Genomic DNA, 18419 nt, shown 5'->3' with positions numbered 1-18419 from the left:
CTCCCCCCAGCCCCAGCCCCGGCCCCCGCTCCAAACCTGCTCCGGGCGGCGGGAGGCAGCCTCCGGGCGGGCTGAGGGGCCGGCGGGCCGCGCCTGGGCCGCCCGCGCTGCTGGTGACAGCGCCTCGCTAGGCAACGGCCGCAACCTTCGGCGGCGCCGCCCCGCCGCGCACAGCGGCCCCCCGCGGCAGGAGGGCGCGGGCGGAGCGGGGGTTGAGGGGTGGGTGTGAGGGGACACCGGGGGGCAGCCCCCGGCCCCCAGGGACGCGCACAGCTCGCCCTCGAGTCCTGGGGAGGGTGGAGGGGGCCGTCTGCTTGTGGTCAAAGCAGGGGTGCGAAATGCGGCTTCCATCGCCGCGCTTGTCATGGAGGAGAGCGTCTCCTTACGGCTCTGGTGGAGCTCAGCAGTAAAGGCTGAGTTTTCCCTCAAACACAAGCGGTCTCCAAGTAGGCGAGCCACGCTCACAACTGCTCGCAGCTGCTGGCCCAGCAGCCGCCGGGAGTGCCCAGGCACACGTCCACACACAGACACATCTGTAGACACAATGCCGACAGAGCTCAAGGAGCAAAACGCGAACGGATTCTGTCAGATTTGTATATGAAAAACAACAGATAAGACCGAGTCGGTCCCATTCATGACATGGAACACTGCTTTAGCAATTTGTAAGTGCACAGAGCTTACTCCACCCTAAAGACTTGATAAACAAAGAGACATTTAGAAAGCTAAGCTGTGAAATGACTGAAACAAAAAGGTGTATTTCCAGCTTCAGTTCCCTAAAGCGTGTAAGTACTTCTCAGAAACATAAGACAGGACAATGTAAAGATGTAATCTGCGATTAAGTAGTTCTTCTTTCACAGGGAAAACCAAAACCAATGACTTTTCAGGGACAGCAAAAACTCTTGATGAGACAACAACCTTACTCACTGTTGAAAATACAATCCCTTTACATCATTGGCCTCACTCTGCTGCTGTTCTCTCCTTTTTCTTCTTTTCTCTCTTTTCTTCACATTTATAGATCTACACCCTGAAGCTAGAGATTTACCAGCACGTCGGCCACTTCTGCCTTTTCCAGGCTCTGAATCAGTATCACTTTCCAGTTGTAGTAAGGCAAAACGAGATGCAGTGGTAGGGACTGAACTGATTAGAGCAGATTCCATTGCCATGTCTGAAATTCTAGGGAGCTGGCTTCTTTTAATTATCAGTTTCCTGGGAAAGTAGCACAGAAGGTAGAATGAAAACATTGTTTGATCAAACAAGCAATAATTCATATCATTAAACCACAGAAGTGGTTTTTTTTGGCTCAGAAAGCATAAGACACGGCTGGAATTGGGGGAATGAGGGAGAAATCAAAAAGATACAGTATAATTTATTTATATTTTAACCGACTACACTGTATTACCTTAGGTAACTAAAGAAGAATTACATTAAAACAAAAACAAAAAAAAAAACAAAAAAAAAAAAAACAAAACAAACAAAAAAAAAACTGTCTACCAAACACATTTTAGGCTAATACATTTGCTCTTGAGAGATTTCGTGGAAAAAAGGTGGCTCTACAAGAAGCTGGTCTTCATGTTCTGGGTGGAAATGAATAGAATAGAATAGAATAGAATAGAATAGAATAGAATAGAATAGAATAGAATAGAATAGAATAGAATAGAATAGAATAGAATAGAATAGAATAGAATAGAATAATTTAGTGCTTAAAAACTATTTCAGATGCCATCCCCAGAGCCTGACAAACACAATTTAAAAATGAAGTAGATAATACACATACACAAGCTCCAGTTTGGGGTAAGCAGCCTTATCTCTTCTTTTACAAGAAGTTTAATTTTGTTTGCAATGCACTGGAGATTCAGCAAGCAGTTTTCTCCACAGGGAGGTGAGCCCAGCATTTCAGCTGGTACCGTCCACAAACATCAAGTTCACCTGTTCTTACAGCAAGACACAGAGGATACGTTGGGAGGAGACAGAACTAAGTAACACTTATGCCTTCTGTTGTTGCCTGTAGCTAAAAGCAACATGTACATCCCTGGGACACCATTCTAAAGATCAAATCATTTACCTAGCATTAAAGCTAGATCCTGGGTATATCTATGTTTGTCCAACTGCAGTTTTTCCATGCAGAGTTTGGTCAATTAGCAGAGTATTGAAAGTGATGATATCCATCTCTGATTACAAATTTCATAGAAAACAGACATCTAGATATGCTGACATATTATGACAGAGGTGTAGTGAGATAATACATACTTCTTGAAATTACTGTTCAAAAGGGATCTTTAGAGTTTGAAACAAGTTCTTGAGTTATCTGCTTAGATAACCTACAAATCTGTTCCTTATTAAGTACTATTACAAAAGAACATGAGACTCTGCAGAAGTTTCCACAGGCTCTCTTTACCACTTAACTCCAGAATTTCTCCAGTCCAAAATTGTATAGGTGCTCCATATATACTCAGGTATGTCAACATGCAACAATAGCATGGCAGAGACCATTCCCCAAAATAATGATTTAAAAGGAATACGTCATTTCACTTTTCAGAGATGAAAGAACCATGCTCTACTCTTAAGTTTACAGGAGACAAAAAGGTTACAGAAAAGAGCATTCTCGTCACACAAAGTTACTCAACTCCATTTCTCTCAAAAGAAGAGAAGATGAAGCTGGTCATCTTAGGAGAAAACGGCCATTGAGCTGTGAATCTACTTGATGCTGATATTCAGATTAGCTGATCAGACCACAACTATGTATCTAGAAAATACAGGTCAATCATATCTACATCATAAGTAATTCATATTTGTCACTCTTTAAATCACAGAATCACAGAATCACAGAATCTCTAGGTTGGAAGAGACCTCAAGATCATCGAGTCCAACCTCTGACCTAACACTAACAGTCCCCACTAAACCATATCCCTAAGCTCTACATCTAAACGTCTTTTGAAGACTTCCAGGGATGGTGACTCCACCACCTCCCTGGGCAGCCCGTTCCAGTGCCTCACAACCCTTTCAGTAAAGAAATTCTTCCTAACATCTAACCTAAAACTCCCCTGGCGTAACTTTAGCCCATTCCCCCTCGTCCTGTCACCAGGCACATGGGAGAACAGGCCAACCCCCACCTCGCTACAGCCTCCTTTAATGTACTTATACAGAGCAATAAGGTCACCCCTGAGCCTCCTCTTCTCTAGGCTGAACAAGCCCAGCTCCTTCAGCCGCTCCTCATAGGACTTGTTCTCCAGGCCCCTCACCAGCTTCGTCGCCCTTCTTTGGACCCACTCAAGCACCTCGATGTCCTTCTTATAGCGAGGGGCCCAAAACTGAACACAGTACTCGAGGTGCGGCCTCACCAGAGCCAAGTACAGGGGGACGATCACCTCCCTAGCCCTGCTGGTCACGCTGTTTCTGATACAAGCCAGGATGCCGTTGGCCTTCTTGGCCACCTGAGCACACTGCTGGCTCATATTCAGCCGACTGTCCACCATCACTCCCAGGTCCTTCTCTGCCTGGCAGCTCTCCAACCATTCCTCTCCCAGCCTGTAGCTCTGCTTGGGGTTATTGCGCCCCAGGTGCAGGACCCGGCACTTGGCCTTGTTGAACTTCATACAGTTGACCTCAGCCCATCGGTGCAGCCTATCCAGATCCTCCTGCAGAGCCTTCCTACCCTCGAGCAGATCGACACACGCACCTAGCTTGGTGTCATCTGCAAACTTACTGAGGGTGCACTCAATGCCGTCATCCAGATCATTGATGAAGATGTTAAAGAGGACCGGCCCCAGCACCGAGCCCTGGGGGACGCCACTAGTGACTGGCCTCCAACTGGACTTGGCTCCATTTACCACAACTCTTTGGGCCCGGCTATCCAGCCAGTTTCTAACCCAACGAAGCGTGCGCCAGTCCAAGCCAAGAGCAGCCAGTTTCTTGAGGAGAATGCTGTGGGAGACGGTGTCAAAAGCCTTGCTGAAGTCAAGGTAGACCACATCCACAGCCTTTCCCTCGTCCACCCAGCGCGTCACTTTGTCGTAGAAGGAGATCAGGTTCGTCAAGCAGGAAGAAGGAGATCAGGTTCGTCAAGCAGGAGATCAGGTTCGTCAAGCAGGAGACGAAATGACAGAACAGGATACATTTGGATTTTTGTGCAGACAAGACTGTGCACATATGCACACGTGTGCATACATTGACAAATATTTTAATGCTAAATAACTATATAGTTAACCAGCTGAGGAAATTAGTTAAAGTTGAGAGACTTCATGCTCTTACTAGCTGGACACAAAATATGTTGAAACTTGAAGCTCAGAGAAAAGATTACAGGTGCATCTTTACAGCAAGAAAAAGCACCAGATAAAAGTGCTCAGTCATGTTCCACAAGAACTTATGATGCTGGATGTTGCTCTAAAGTAGACAACACTCAAAGTTTTGTCTGCAGACTCCCTGCTGTGCTTGGCTTAAGAAAAAAAAAAGAACTATAGTATGACTCTTCAGTAAAAGCTTGGAATTTCTAGTCTCTCTCTACTGTGGTGTATTTATAGTTAATGTAAACAGTACAACAGCACAACAGTCTTTATTTGTACAGTGGCAGCAGTGGCTAATGCTGCCAAATCCTTCTTTTTGCACATACAATCTGAAAACAATTACACATAGCTGAACCTCTACACAGGTACATAAAATGGCTGCAAACTCCCTTCTTTCGTCTATAAATACACCAATATAAATACACCAATAAGTATACCTTTGCTGTCTTATCGTAGTTGGCATGCAATTAAGAGGCAGGCAGCAGCAGTTCCCCTTTGGGCTGTGCAGGGAGAGGCCCCTGGTGGAGCAGGCTGTCCCCCTGCAGCCCATGGGTCCCCCATGGAGCAGATCTCCACGCTGCAGCCCCCCCATGGGTGGAGGAGCCCCCGGTGGAGCAGGTGGATGTGGCCTGGAGGAGGCTGCGGCCCATGGAGAGCCCCCGCAGGAGCAGGCCCCGGGCCGGAGCTGCAGCCCGTGGAGAGGAGCCCACGTGGAGCAGGGGCAGAGAGGGACCGAGAAGGAGTGGTGGAGATGAAGTGCTACAGACTGACCACAACCCCCAGTCCAGTCCCCCTGTTCCCCTGCGCTGCACGGGGGGAGGAGCTGGAAGAGCTCAGATGGGGGGAAGGAAGGTGTTTTTGGTTTCTTTCCTTTGGTTCTCACTTGTCTAGCCTGGTAGTAGTAATAGTTAGGCAGGAAATCTTACTGTCTCCCTATGCTGAGTCTGCTTTGCCCATCACGATCCTTGTTGAGCGATCTCCCTGTCCTTGTCTCAACCCTTGAGCCCTTTGCATCGTATTTCCTCTCCCTTTCTCTTTGAGGAGGGGGAGGGAGAGAGTGGCCGTGATGGAGCTCGGCTGCCCACCCACCGAAAAGCACTGCAGCTGCAAAGTACTGGAAAAGTTTTCAGAAGCAACAAGGTGTTTAACAAGGAAATGTATGGTTTCCTTTTTCAGGCTTCCTAAATAATTGGGCTTATTTCATATTCCCAACTCGGAGGAGGAGAATTGTTGATTTCACCTTCTTTTTTCTTCCTTGGAAATCAAAGGTGAACAGCTCTAAAAGTAAGGGGAACGTATCAGAAGCAAGCTTTTTTTGGCTTGTAATCCTTTCTTAAGGAAAAGATTTCTCACACACCTTCCCCAGATGTAGGGGGGCAGAGAATAATTTTGGAACTACTCCAATTAAAGTCAGCTTGGGGAGAGTGGTACTTCTCTATTTGTTTCTATCACATTCGCATTAGCAACAGAGAGTGTTGTGTTGCCGCTGCCAGGGGCCTACGGTGATGACTTCAGAAACAGAATTGAATGATGTCACTGTGACACCTTGGTAACAGCGCCGCAGGAGGGCAGGAGGTGCTGCAGGCAGGCAGCAGCAGTTCCCCTTTGGGCTGTGCAGGGAGAGGCCCCTGGTGGAGCAGGCTGTCCCCCTGCAGCCCATGGGTCCCCCATGGAGCAGATCTCCACGCTGCAGCCCCCCCATGGGTGGAGGAGCCCCCGGTGGAGCAGGTGGATGTGGCCTGGAGGAGGCTGCGGCCCATGGAGAGCATTGCTTTTTGAAAAAGCTAAGAATTGTTCATAACTTATTACAAAAATAAAGAAATTTAAGACGAGCTGGAGCTTCTGAAGGTTAGACTTACATGTAATTTGTGAGTAGCCCCCTGTAAGCTGTGCAAGGACAGCAGCTACCAGCAGCTGGTAGCACAAGCAACTGCCAGCTTAAGCAGCTCTGCAGCAAGGTGGAATGAACAACAGTGGGTGACAACCTTGTTTCAAGTTGTCCTTTCCAGTGGTCAAACCTCCTCAAAATTCCTCACAGTATATTTGGTTTAAAAGAAACGAAGCACAGAACCAGCAAGAAATTCAGTGTCATTCTACTTTACGGATGGCAAATCAGACCCTTGTTTTGAAGGAAAACATAATAAAATAAAATAAAATTAAAATAAATTAAAATAAAATAAAATAAAATAAAATAAAATAAAATAAAATAAAATAAAATAAAATAAAATAAAATAAAATAAAATAAAATACTAAGCTATTTCTCCACCATAAAATATATTATTGTTTTCTGAAAGAAAGAAACTACAAACACCTTGGTCTTAGATTCAACTGACAGAAACGCTTGAGTTACTCATAATGTTTCACTTCATTGTAGATATGACTGGAAACCAGAGACAAGACTGGTAAAATCATTCCTAGAACTCTGTGTTGTTTTCCTTCAGGTACCTTGTCTCTCAAGTCAGTGAGGGCTGGGACAGAATGAGATTGGAAAAGTCAAGTGTAGTATTCATTGTTACAGAAGTAGTTGTCCTGTATCTTCTATGGCAAAAGAATTTTCCTGAATAAATATATAAATAAATAGATAAAATTCCCCTGGCAAAGATTGGAAGCTGACACTTACCTGAAAGTTACCAAAGCAACTACCTCCCGGCAAGGTAACATAGCTCACAAATGGTGGGCCCAGGGAGCTCAGTGATTCATACACAATGATGCCTTCGCTTGGGAATATGGCCTTCTGCTTCTGTTTGCTTTCCCAGAACTCCTGCAATATTGCTACAACATTCACTGTCAAAGACATAAAAATGCTGAATGTAGGATGCATACATGTCCTTGATCTTAGTGTTTTCTGTGTTACACAAGAAATGCAGACATATGAGCTTGATACATTTATTATTGATAATAAAATGTCTGTGATTATCTCTGCTGGTGTGAAAAATATGATTTTGTGGCAATTTTGGACTTTCTGGGATTGCAGGCTACTGTAGTACATAAATTGCAGGTCAGCAATATTGTACTATTAAGTCAATGTGTTGGAACTTTGATATCACAGCAGCCATTAAGCTGCTCACTTTCAAACATGAGAAAATGTTATACTCAGATTCCTCTTTTCCATTCTCAAAAAAAACAAAAACAAAAACAAAAACAAAAACACATGGTCATGCAAGGAAAGCAGCTGACTTTTAATGCAAAACTTTATGAAGTAGCTGGAAAAAAAGGTGTTGTATATTATGATGATAATAGTTGCAGGCTAATGTGAAAATAGAAATGTGAAAACCAGAAATCCAATTGACATCATGACTATTGAGCCAGTACTCCAAAGTTTTACGTTCTGTGTTGGGGTTTTCTCAACACTTTTCGGCTTGGACTCAAAAAGAATTTTAGTATAGTTTATCTAGACTCGTTTTACAGAGCCATGTGTAGCTTAGAGATAATTTTCTTTCTTTCTGGGCATCGTTCAACAGGTGGTGAGCAATTGCATTGTGCATCACTTGTTTTGTACACATTAGTGGTATTAATACTCTTATCATCATTATTATTATTTTCCTTTTTTTTCTTCTTCTTTTTTTTTTTTTTTTTTCCTCTCTCCAAATAAACTGTCTTTATCTCAACCTACAGGCTTTCTTTCCTTTTTTTTTTTTTTTTTTTCTTTTTCCTGATTCTCTCCCCCATCCCACAGAGGGAGGGAGGAGGGTAAGCAAATGGCTGCGTGGTGCTTAGCTGCCTGATAGGTTAAACCACAACACTATGCAAAAACAAACAAATGAACAAACAAACAAAAAAACAAAAACAGCTGTGTATGATGTTCATCATTTCTCACTTGAAAATTTAAATTCAGAAGGTAAGAAGTATGTTTCTTAATTTGGACCTTCCAGTGGAAGTATGGAAGCCCTAGGCAGCAGTATGGGTCCTTCAGAGTACTGATACTGGTTCAGTATCAAGTATTAGTGCATACAGGAATCAGTGGCAGAGATAATTTTCCTCATACATGTATAATTTTCCTCTTTCTTCATCTCGTCTGACCTTGTTAGTAGTGGAATAATGTAGAAGTGATCCATTTTGAGACAGTGTCACCCTGGTGGTAGCTCACATGCAATCTATGGACAGGGCATTGCTCTGTTTGCTGCAGGGTGAGCAATGTGAGCTCCAATATTGTCACCGCCTGTTTCCTGACTTCTGGCAGCTGCACTGCTCTCACAGACAACAGCTTTTCTTGGCATTTAGCCATGACAAGGGCAGACACACAGAGTGTGGTCATCACCAGTTCCCTTTTTGCTGTGCTCAAGCCATGAGGAAGTGCGGGTGACGTGGTCTGAGCTCTGGGGAGGCGAGGCAGGGTGTTTGGAGCACACTGCTGTCTGCCACTGGATGGTGTCACTGATGCAGCAGCAGTGTTGGCTCCTGCCAGTTCTGGCATTTTGGGCATTTAAAGCTGCAGAACTCTCATGGCATTGGAATATTGCTTCACCGTAAAGAAGAAAGCTATCTGAATAAATTTTGTATTTGTAACAGGAAACACTTTGGGATAACCACTGTCTCAGTGCAGCTGTGAGAAAAAACTGAAATATTGAGGAACTCTTAACCACAGAAACTGACTTCTGCTTTTCTAAATGATGATGAATGTGGGAGAAAAACTGGTCTACTAGCCAGGGAGACTGCTACCAGTACGGACTCCAAATGGTAATCCACCTTCAGAAACTGGTCTCTGGCTGAATACCTCACTGATGTAAACATCTGAGTGGTTTTTTTTTTCTTCTTTTTTTTCTTTTTTATGAGACCTTCTGCTCCACAGAGCATGCACACATTGGGTAACAATCTAATTTTAAACCCATTAAGTGAAAACTGATATTTGAACATAAAATTCATGAATGTAAAATTTCCAAGTTTAAACATGACAATTCAGTAGGAGCTGTTGCTTCAGTGTGAGAATGGTATTGGTGACATTCAGTCCTTTACTGGTATTGAAATAGATAGCAACAGAAAGTATCAGCTTTAAGAATATCACTGATTTAGGATGTTTCCATAAAGTGCTTTGGTTTTTGAAACAACTGTTGTCCAAGAGTGCAGTCCTTAAAAACAATAATGCAAAGTCCACAGGAATAATGAATTTGGTGGTGTAGGTAACCCACAGTACTCTTTCTGGTCTCATCATTCAGCCTCTATGATACAACTTTTGGTAAAACAATAAATAAATACATTTTAATAAAGCTTGATTTCTCCCACATCATGATGAGATCGATTATTCTGTAGGTAATAAACTGCTGAGTCTTCTAAGAAGACGTACAATGCAATTGGCAAAGCTGCACAGGGAAATCCCAAGCATGATCATTTTTTGTCCAGTCCAAGTCCCTAGATTTTAGTATCCTATGCCCCTCATTGATGGAGGGGAAACTACCCATAAATATCATGCGTGCTTTTGCTTACCAAGAGGAAATTATACTGGTATAGTGGTCTATAAAAGAAACAGGTATTTAAACTGTTTAGTACCAATGATAGCAATAAGTGACCTAAATTGCTGTGTGTCTGATCCTTGCTTCTCTTCTGTTGTTAGTTTTCCAGAAATTAAGAGTGCAGAGTGTAAAATTTCTGTTTTAATTTCCATTCTTGTTCATGAGTCCTTTCGATGGTAATTCAGCATTTAGACAGCCTGCATCTCTCACTTGGCTGAAAGTTTCCACTCTGAAAACTAATATTCAAAAGACTTTTTAGAGCTATAGAGAGGTATCTACTTTCACTGCAATACACCAACAGAAATATATTTCCCTTCTTTTCCTGAAATCCTGAAACATGCTTTAAGCTGTCTCAAATTTTACAGATAAAGCAATATTTTACCAGAGGACTAGTAAGCAGTGAGTAGCTGCTACAGATTAAACTAATACGTGTATGACTAACACAGAAACAGTAGCTGAGCAGCATCATTTTTATTCCGTTCAGAATTTCTGTCAAATGAAAGCTATGTGCCTATCCCACAGTGCAGCTGGATATCTCTGTAATTAAGTAATTAAAAGTGCCTGGGTTTGTACTGAATTGGATAAACATAAAACCTGGCTTAGCTGTGAGGATGGTAGCAGGAAATACTTGGTGGTATATATGTAGTGGCAGCATCAAATTATCACTGCAGTTTTTGCTGTGATTTTTTCAATCCTAGCCAAAACTAGCACCTCAAAACAGTGATGAACATGAAGATGCATCAGGTTAAACTACAGAATGCAGCCATGATATCAAAGCCTCAAACTTTTTTTTCCCCAAGAATTCTTTATGTTTTGATTTAATTAATTTTATTTTACTCAACTGCTTAGCTTGAATCAGTATGTTTATCATCATTAAATTAAAACAGCATATCAATTTCAAATATATAATTAAAACAATTTCAGCTAAACTTGTAAAAATTCGGTGTGTGTGAAAACAGTTCTCTACTAAAAAAAAAAAAAAAGATTTTATTTATGCCTAACAGCCACTACAGCCACTATTATTTTTTTTTTCCTTCATTATGTATCACATGGATTTGTAGTAGTTTAGGAAGATGTGAAAAATGTATACATATGATCAGATGCACAATCAAATATACTAAGTTACTATTCTAAGATAGTAACTAATGATTACTAATATGATGATTACTAATGTTGTATTAAGATCTCTCAATATTCATTTTTCCTGCAATCACATGCATTGTTTGCCTTCATTTCTAAACATTCCAGGCAGAATGTTGTTCAGTCTCTATGCTGTATATCAGTATTTGGCATCCAACTGGCTTAAGTCTAAAAATGCAGTATGGAAAACAATGAGGATTTTCAGAAGTACATAAATGAAACAACAAGATTCATGGTTTAATGCAGCAAAATACTGTAATTTACGTCTCATTTTGAAAGGACATTCTCATTGTAATTGACTTTCGTATTTTGAAAGATGCCTATGATGTGGTTGAGTTTTTAAGATAATGCTTATAGTATTTGTATACAATGACAAACAATTTTCTTCAGGATTAAATCATCCATGCTTTAAAACAATTTATTTTGTACACTGTCAGATGCTGAATTAGTTAACAGTATTGATTTTGTTGTAGGCAATGCCAAGACCCCATTCAGACAATATTTTATCCACTTTATACCTCAGATCTTTCTCAGTTAGAGTTTCATAGTAGTACGTGCATCACCAAGTTCAAGAGCAAGAATTCCATATACCCTCCTTTAGTACTCTCCCATCTGTGAATATTAATGGTTCCACAACAGTCTATCTGATGCTGGCTGTAATGCCTAGTTACGAGGTGAGAAGATGATTTTTCTTCTCTACTTTGCTTTTTACTCAGCTGGAAAAGCCTCTTGCCCAGGGGCTGAGCATTGTACCAAATGAAGCTGTCCCCAAGTGCAAATCCTGGTAGAGTTCTTGAAGTTTTCCTAGACTCTAAGGACTTTTTATTATTTATTTATTTATTTATATATATATTTGAATTTAGGACAGGCTGCGAGTTCTGTGGAACAACAAATATGTGGGTTATACAGCTGCATTTACCCTAAGTGAACCCTGAGCTCTTTTGAGAGTTCAGAAATACAGTTTGATGTGAACTGTGTTTGAAAGAGGATTAAATGATAACACATTTATTATAACACAACATTGTTTTCCAGACAATTTCTCACCTTTCAGTAGCAACTGTCTTGCCTCTGCTCAAGGAAGTCTGTGAGTCAAATTAAATATCATTCTAAGTGGGAAACAGAACTCTCCAACTTGGATTATGTCAGTAAGTTTGCACTGCATTGATGCCAGAAAAAAAATAGCTCCAGGTTTCTGTGAATTACTGCTAAAAATACTGGCTAGGCATTCACCTCAACCAAGGCAAACAAACAATGCCATAAACAGGAGGCTGGCCAACTGGGAGGGGGGTGTTTTGGCCAAGACTGGAAGGGCAAATCGGAGTGGGAGCCAAGTGACTCTGCCACTGAAGTGGAATGGAGTCATATACTTGACAACGTCTCACTGCCGAGAGAGTGGAGTATAAAGAACACACACACAAGATAACCACCTACTTTGTCATTTTAAAACTTAAAACAGCTGTTTCTAAAAGTCCTTTTAACTGCCTTTGTGGATTTAATTTAATACATGAATGCAGAAGAAAAATACAAGCTTTATGAATTAAAGAAATATGTAATATGAAATCTATTAAAGAAGATTCTTCAGTGAGAGGCTAGTAAAGTTCCCTTACATGTCTTAAATCAAGCCATGGCACATAATCAGTAAAACTATATCGTTTAAACAAAGTTCATAAGTTACAAGTGCACCCTTCCCCAGCTGCAGCCTATTAAGGCTTGTAACTTAATGCATACATCTTAGGGAAGCTGTTAAATTGGGCTCAGGCTAGCAAAGAGATACTGTTTAAATCTCTAGAAAAAAAAAAAAAAAAAAAAGGCAGCAACTGGAGTGGGATCCAGCTGTTTTGAGGGAAGGTTTTATTGCTTCTCTTTTGATTTATTTTGCATATTTTTAAACATATAAATAATAGCTTTAGGAAAAAAAAGGTACAAATGTGAGTAGGCAATATCAATTAATTTTCCCATGATCTTACTATGCATTTATCATATATATTATGTTATGTATTAGCATGTTGGCAGTGATTTTGTTAGGATATTCTGGTCCATATGCTATACTATTCTGTTCTCCATGTATATGTACAAAAATAAAAAGCCCCATATCCTTACTAAACCTAATGAAATTAGGTATATTGTTAAATATATATAAAAACATTATCAAGTATCATGTACTGGGACACCAACAATATGCTGAGAGGACTTCAGGGGCATTTTTCCTTCTCCATGATGGATTTGGATGCTATATGAGTGAGCTGATCTAGCAGTGGACTATTAGGTGATTCTGTCTAAAACCCTTAAAAAGCACAAAAAGTAGCAAGATGTTGTTTCAGGAAAAGAAGATCTGATTGTGGCGTGAGATTCCACTTGTGAGAAGCAACATCTTTAATTGGCAATGACTACCTTAAATCCAGCACTGACTGACAGTTCCTAGACTTCAAGGATTTGGAAAAAGAACAAAATAAAATTAAATAAATGAACTGGATGGCCTCCTCAAGAGCCATTCTGAACGTGTTACCAAGTAAAGGAAGAAAGAAGAAGATGTTGGAGGCAAGCAGCTCAGAGAATGGTGTAGGCTTTGTGAACCATTGGTATGTTTGTAGTCACAGCAGATTTAGATGCAGCTAGGGAAAGGAAGGGTAGAGACTGGGAGGGTTTCACTGACACCACCGTTGGACTGAGGCAAAAAGTCAATCCCTGCAGCGTTATGAATTGAGTAAGCAGGTTATCACTTGGAACAGAATGAGTAGACATACTAAAGTCAGGTGTTTTTAAGCTGATAGTCTGAAGACAACTGTTAATCATTGCCGAACAGCTTGGCTTGGTCTACCTTCTTATGTAGCATTACATGGGAAAATGATAAGAACTTTGGTATAATTTCAGCATCTGAATATAGCAATAAAGATTTATAAATTGGTCAATCTCTTGTGATAATCAGAAGTATAACTGATTCGCACAGGAATAGTATAGTAATAATAACATTAATCTAGAAAGGAAAAGACTGTTTGTTTGATAAAACTTTTAATCTTGTAATATTTCTCCAAGGCAACTGACTTACTCTGGCTATAGTGCACTTCAATTTAAAAGCTTGTATCAGAGAGCTAGTATGGTACCCACTGACAAATCTATTTCAATGTTAAATGAAGAAAAGTGAGCTGGGCTGATTCTACCAAAAATTATGGGCAGATCCCCATAAGTTAACATACTTTCTTATTAAAAACTCTACAGTCTAACCTGTCCATCTATTGCTGACCTGAAATCTTTGCTGGCAAAACGTGCAAAGGAAAATGTGCGATTTGTTGCTACCAGTAAAAAGAAATGGAGACACAGTGCTGTTCAGCTGATGTAAAATCACTTTGCTAAATGTTCACAAACCAACCAAGAAGCAATCCAGCTAGGAACCATGAATTCAAGTCAGGGCTTAAAAAGACTTTCTGGAAGTACTTAGCTTTTTTCCAAGCTTTATCGTAACTCCTACCTGATACCATAATATTTTTTGATATGAAAACGAAGTCGTAATAAGGTCAGCATATGGATTAGACCAGTGCTGGGGTTAATTAGGTCTACATGGTAGAAAGCATTATCTTTTTATCATGTTATCTGGGATGGAAGCTACATACAGCGCACAGTTCAGGGAAACACACACACCAAAAAGCAAACACAACTCTTGCAGTAGCATGAGTTGAGCACTGGGCTCCTTCTTCTTGCCTTCCTCCTCCATGTCTTTGCCTGTCCCATTCTTGCTGGAGCTGCCAGCCCCTCTGCAGCCCACTGTTCCCCATCCCCCATCGGTGGGCTGGTGACAGGCCTGCACCACGGGGCCTTGCTCAGACCCCTGCTCTCTGCCAAAGATTGTCTACCACTATAAGGATAAAGCATTCTCATGGCAGGGAGGAACTTGTGAGAAACAAATTATCCCTGCTGTCTTGTTGCCAGGGCACCCAGCCATGATCTTGCATCTTTCCCAAATCCCATCATCTCTGCCTCTGCTGGGCAGATGCTAGCCCAGCAGGCACAGCACCACTCACTGTATTTGCTCCTGCAAGCTGCACCCAGGAGGGCAGGGACTTTTGAACATCTTGTCTCTCCCTGCTGCTGTTGAAGAAAGCCCTCTGTGAGACATTCCCAACAGAACAAAGTGTTGGGACAGTGCAAGCCAAGACCTCTAGGTTGGAATAGGAACAAAAAGTGTATGTGGTGCTGAGCAGTGATGAGCAGACTTGCTCTGACATCTTGCCCTAGCAAAACTCAGTCCTGTTGACATACTGAGTCACACCACATTGTGAAAAGGGTAGATGCTGCTGCAACAAAGTAGATCCTGAATGGACTTCATTCTTACTTTGTTCTTTCCAATAAGGTCTGAAAGTAATGCGTTTGTAAGAGATGTGGACGTGGTCCCATGGGGAAACATGAGACACTATGTTCTTTCTAGTCTAATACTTGCTTGCTGTATTTAAATCTGATTAAAAGTCAGAGATGGACACCACCTAGATCTAAAGATGACTTTTTGCTGAAGATAAAAAGAATGCATGTAAATTCTCATCTGACTTACAGACAAAGCACTATGAATGTCTGTCACCAGTCAGAATTAGTGGCACACACTCACAGCAACTTCAAGCCTGTATAGGTTAAATTTATATTAGAATGCCTTCAAAATTCTTTTCATACCTCAGAAAATCTAAAGTAGAAAAAAAAAAAAAAAAAAAACTACTCGAATCCACTCGCACTTTTGTTTCTATTTAATCATCTCTCCCTCCCTTAGATCTGTGGGTGGTCACAAATGCATTGTCCAAGCAGCTTGTACATACACTTTCAATAAAAGCCTTGTCAGTAGACCTGCAGGAACTGGTTACCAGTGGAAACTTATGAAAGGGAATGCCCCTCTCCTCGAGCCCACCCCCCACACTGCACCCCGATCAAATTCTTTGTTCCTGTGATGTGTGTACATTCACAGACTGCTCCACGAGGTCCCAAGACTGCAACAGTAATACAAACCTACCCAGCAGCATACAAACCTCCTGCAGGGTGGCTTGAGAAACAGATGTCAGACTCCTAAGCTCTGGGACAGATCCTTATGCTCCATTCACACAAGAGTAGCATCCTTCTACAAGAGTAAATCCAACTTAGTCCCAGGGAACTACTGGGTCAGCCTCTGACTTTTCAGTGTGGCTATGAGCATAAGAATCTGGCAAGTGGAGTTGTTTAATGCAGATGTACATGGGTTTTTCCCCTAGGTCCATCACTAGCCATGTCTTTAAGTCTTTATTCCTTTTACAGCAAGTTTAGAAGGCAACAGTTGACTGTATGAGACTGATTTTATTAACTCTAACAGAGCTGTTGACAAAAGAATGAAGTGGAGATTAAATAAATGTCTCTGCAGTGTGCCTCAGGTCACACGGGAGATTACGATTAGAAGTGAATGTTAAATAAATAAATAAATAAAACTCCCTTCTAAAAATCTAACATTGTTCCAGCATTGTTTGCATGTTAAATGATTGACTAGGTGATTCAGACTGAAATGACACCCAGCAAAATACTAATTTTACAATCAAATTGTTTATGTAGGACCGGATTTGGGGGCATGACATCAAGAGATCTCATTCACCTGTGAAGAAAACTGAGAACAATGGAATTTAACTATTGTTTCATTTGATCTGTTGAAGAGGGTTTTTTCCATTGTATGAAATCTGTGGATGTATTTTCTAAGAAATTACTAATTAAATAGCACTTTTTTCCATGCATAGCCCCACTCAAATCATAAATTCAAATTTAAATACTCTTATTTCCATGATGTGAGTTGCATTGAACTCTGTTTCAAGGGATGCATCAGGCCAGTTTATTATGTGCCATCTACTGAAAGGTACTTCAGAACATTTCACAAGGGATAGTTTGTAAAATGAGAGAGAAAGAGAGAATAAATAAGTGTTTTGGCCAGGTTTAAAAAGTGCATCCATAGTCAAGTCTGATATGGGGGGAGGGGAGGGAAATCACATTCCATATACTTGCAGGAAAACATCGTATGTTTTAAGATTGCAATATTTGATATTTTGCAGTACTACAGTCAAGAAAGGTAATTTATAGGACAAACTAACCACAGAAAGAGAGTTGGCATAAAGTTTTCCAAAATTGTCAAGCAGTAAAGTTTTTACCATGTTATTAGAATGTAATTAAATATCCTAGGTAAAAGTTGTGAATCAGTTTTCTGAAATGCAAACTTAAAAAATAAGCAGCAACACTGCCTTCAAATAGGCAAGATAAAATAATGATAGTTTGTGGTATGCACACGAATACATGTACAAGCATGTTAATTACTTCTCTCTCTTAATTTGTTGGGTACAACAGACATTTGAATTAAATACACTCACTATCAGGGAAATAAAATCATTATCTTTGGTACTTACAGTCTTTAAAAACCAGGGCAGGGTCTCGAGGAGGCAGAACTTGGGCAATTACAAGTTGCAGAGACTCCAAGGTTCTGTCCATCTCTGCTCTGCTTTTCCAGAAAGCAGCCACAAGCTGCCCTCATGCCTGAGTCAGGCAAGTCCTGTACCAACTTTCCGCAGCTCATTGATGCGCTGGATTCCTGAGGAATCTCCCCACGTCTCCCAATCAGGCATTGCCTCAAACCCCACGACCCTCCGCAGGGTCCACCTCCCCGGACTGCTTATCTTTGCTGTATGCTGAGCTAATTAGCTGCAAAGGCAGGCAGACAGGCGCATTCCTACTCCTTCCTTCTGTTAAACACACCCACCTACAGGCCAGGGAGAGAAGCTAATCACCAGAAAGAAGTTTGTTTCATCGGTTTATTGGCGATGTGCTGAGGCAAAGACCTCTCTGGTTCATACCAAATGAATAAAGAGACTCTCTTGCTCACCCAAACCCTCAAATTATGGAAAAGATTGCAAATATAAGGAAATACTTATGTAAAGCTATACTAAACGTGATAGCCTGAAAGCAGCATGCAGGCTCTTGTTTAAAAACAACAAATTCGATAAAAAGTATGGTGTTTTTTTTTTTTCTTCCTGTAACTATGTAACTGGAGAAGAAGGATATTAATGGCAAATAGAAAATTAATCCGATTAGCAAAATTAAACTTGTGATATATTAGGTTAACCCAATTTGAATCTGGTTTCCTGAAAAGCAGTTTCCTTACTCCCTATACAATAAATGTATTAAAATACCAGTGAATTAAACTGTTTACATCTAAAAGGACCTGTGGGATATGCAGAGGTCTGAAGAGGCACTCCAATCAAGGCAAACACAGATGCAGTGGCAAAAGCTTGAAGCACGAATGTAAATACATTGCTGTCACACACATTTGTGTAAGAGTCATAAACTGTACAAAATAGTTGCTTTGCTCAGCTTACTTTTATTTCAATTCCAGTAAAGTCTTCTTTTTGATTTGGAAAAAATCCCAAAGTAAGGATGTGTGTTCTTTAATTACTGTACAGTCTTTCCCAAAGAAAAATTATTTTTTTCTTTTTTTCTTTTTAAAGATGCAGCAGTAGAAAACTGCTGGGCAACCTTTTATCTCCATCACTTGCAAGTTTCAGTACATACTGTT

At 40.9% G+C, this 18419-nt stretch overlaps 1 pseudogene; it reads right to left on the bottom strand.

The window, feature by feature from the left end:
• Positions 1 to 17570, bottom strand: part of LOC139998636 (kinesin-like protein KIF27) — a 38253-nt pseudogene extending 20683 nt beyond the window's left edge.
• Between the last annotated feature and the right edge of the window lie 849 nt (positions 17571 to 18419).

Source organism: Anas platyrhynchos, chromosome 11 (genome assembly GCF_047663525.1).
Source record: "Anas platyrhynchos isolate ZD024472 breed Pekin duck chromosome 11, IASCAAS_PekinDuck_T2T, whole genome shotgun sequence".
Lineage (NCBI taxonomy): Eukaryota > Metazoa > Chordata > Aves > Anseriformes > Anatidae > Anas > Anas platyrhynchos.
The sequence above is the reverse complement of the archived record's forward strand: the minus strand, read 5'-3'. Positions and strand labels throughout refer to the sequence as shown.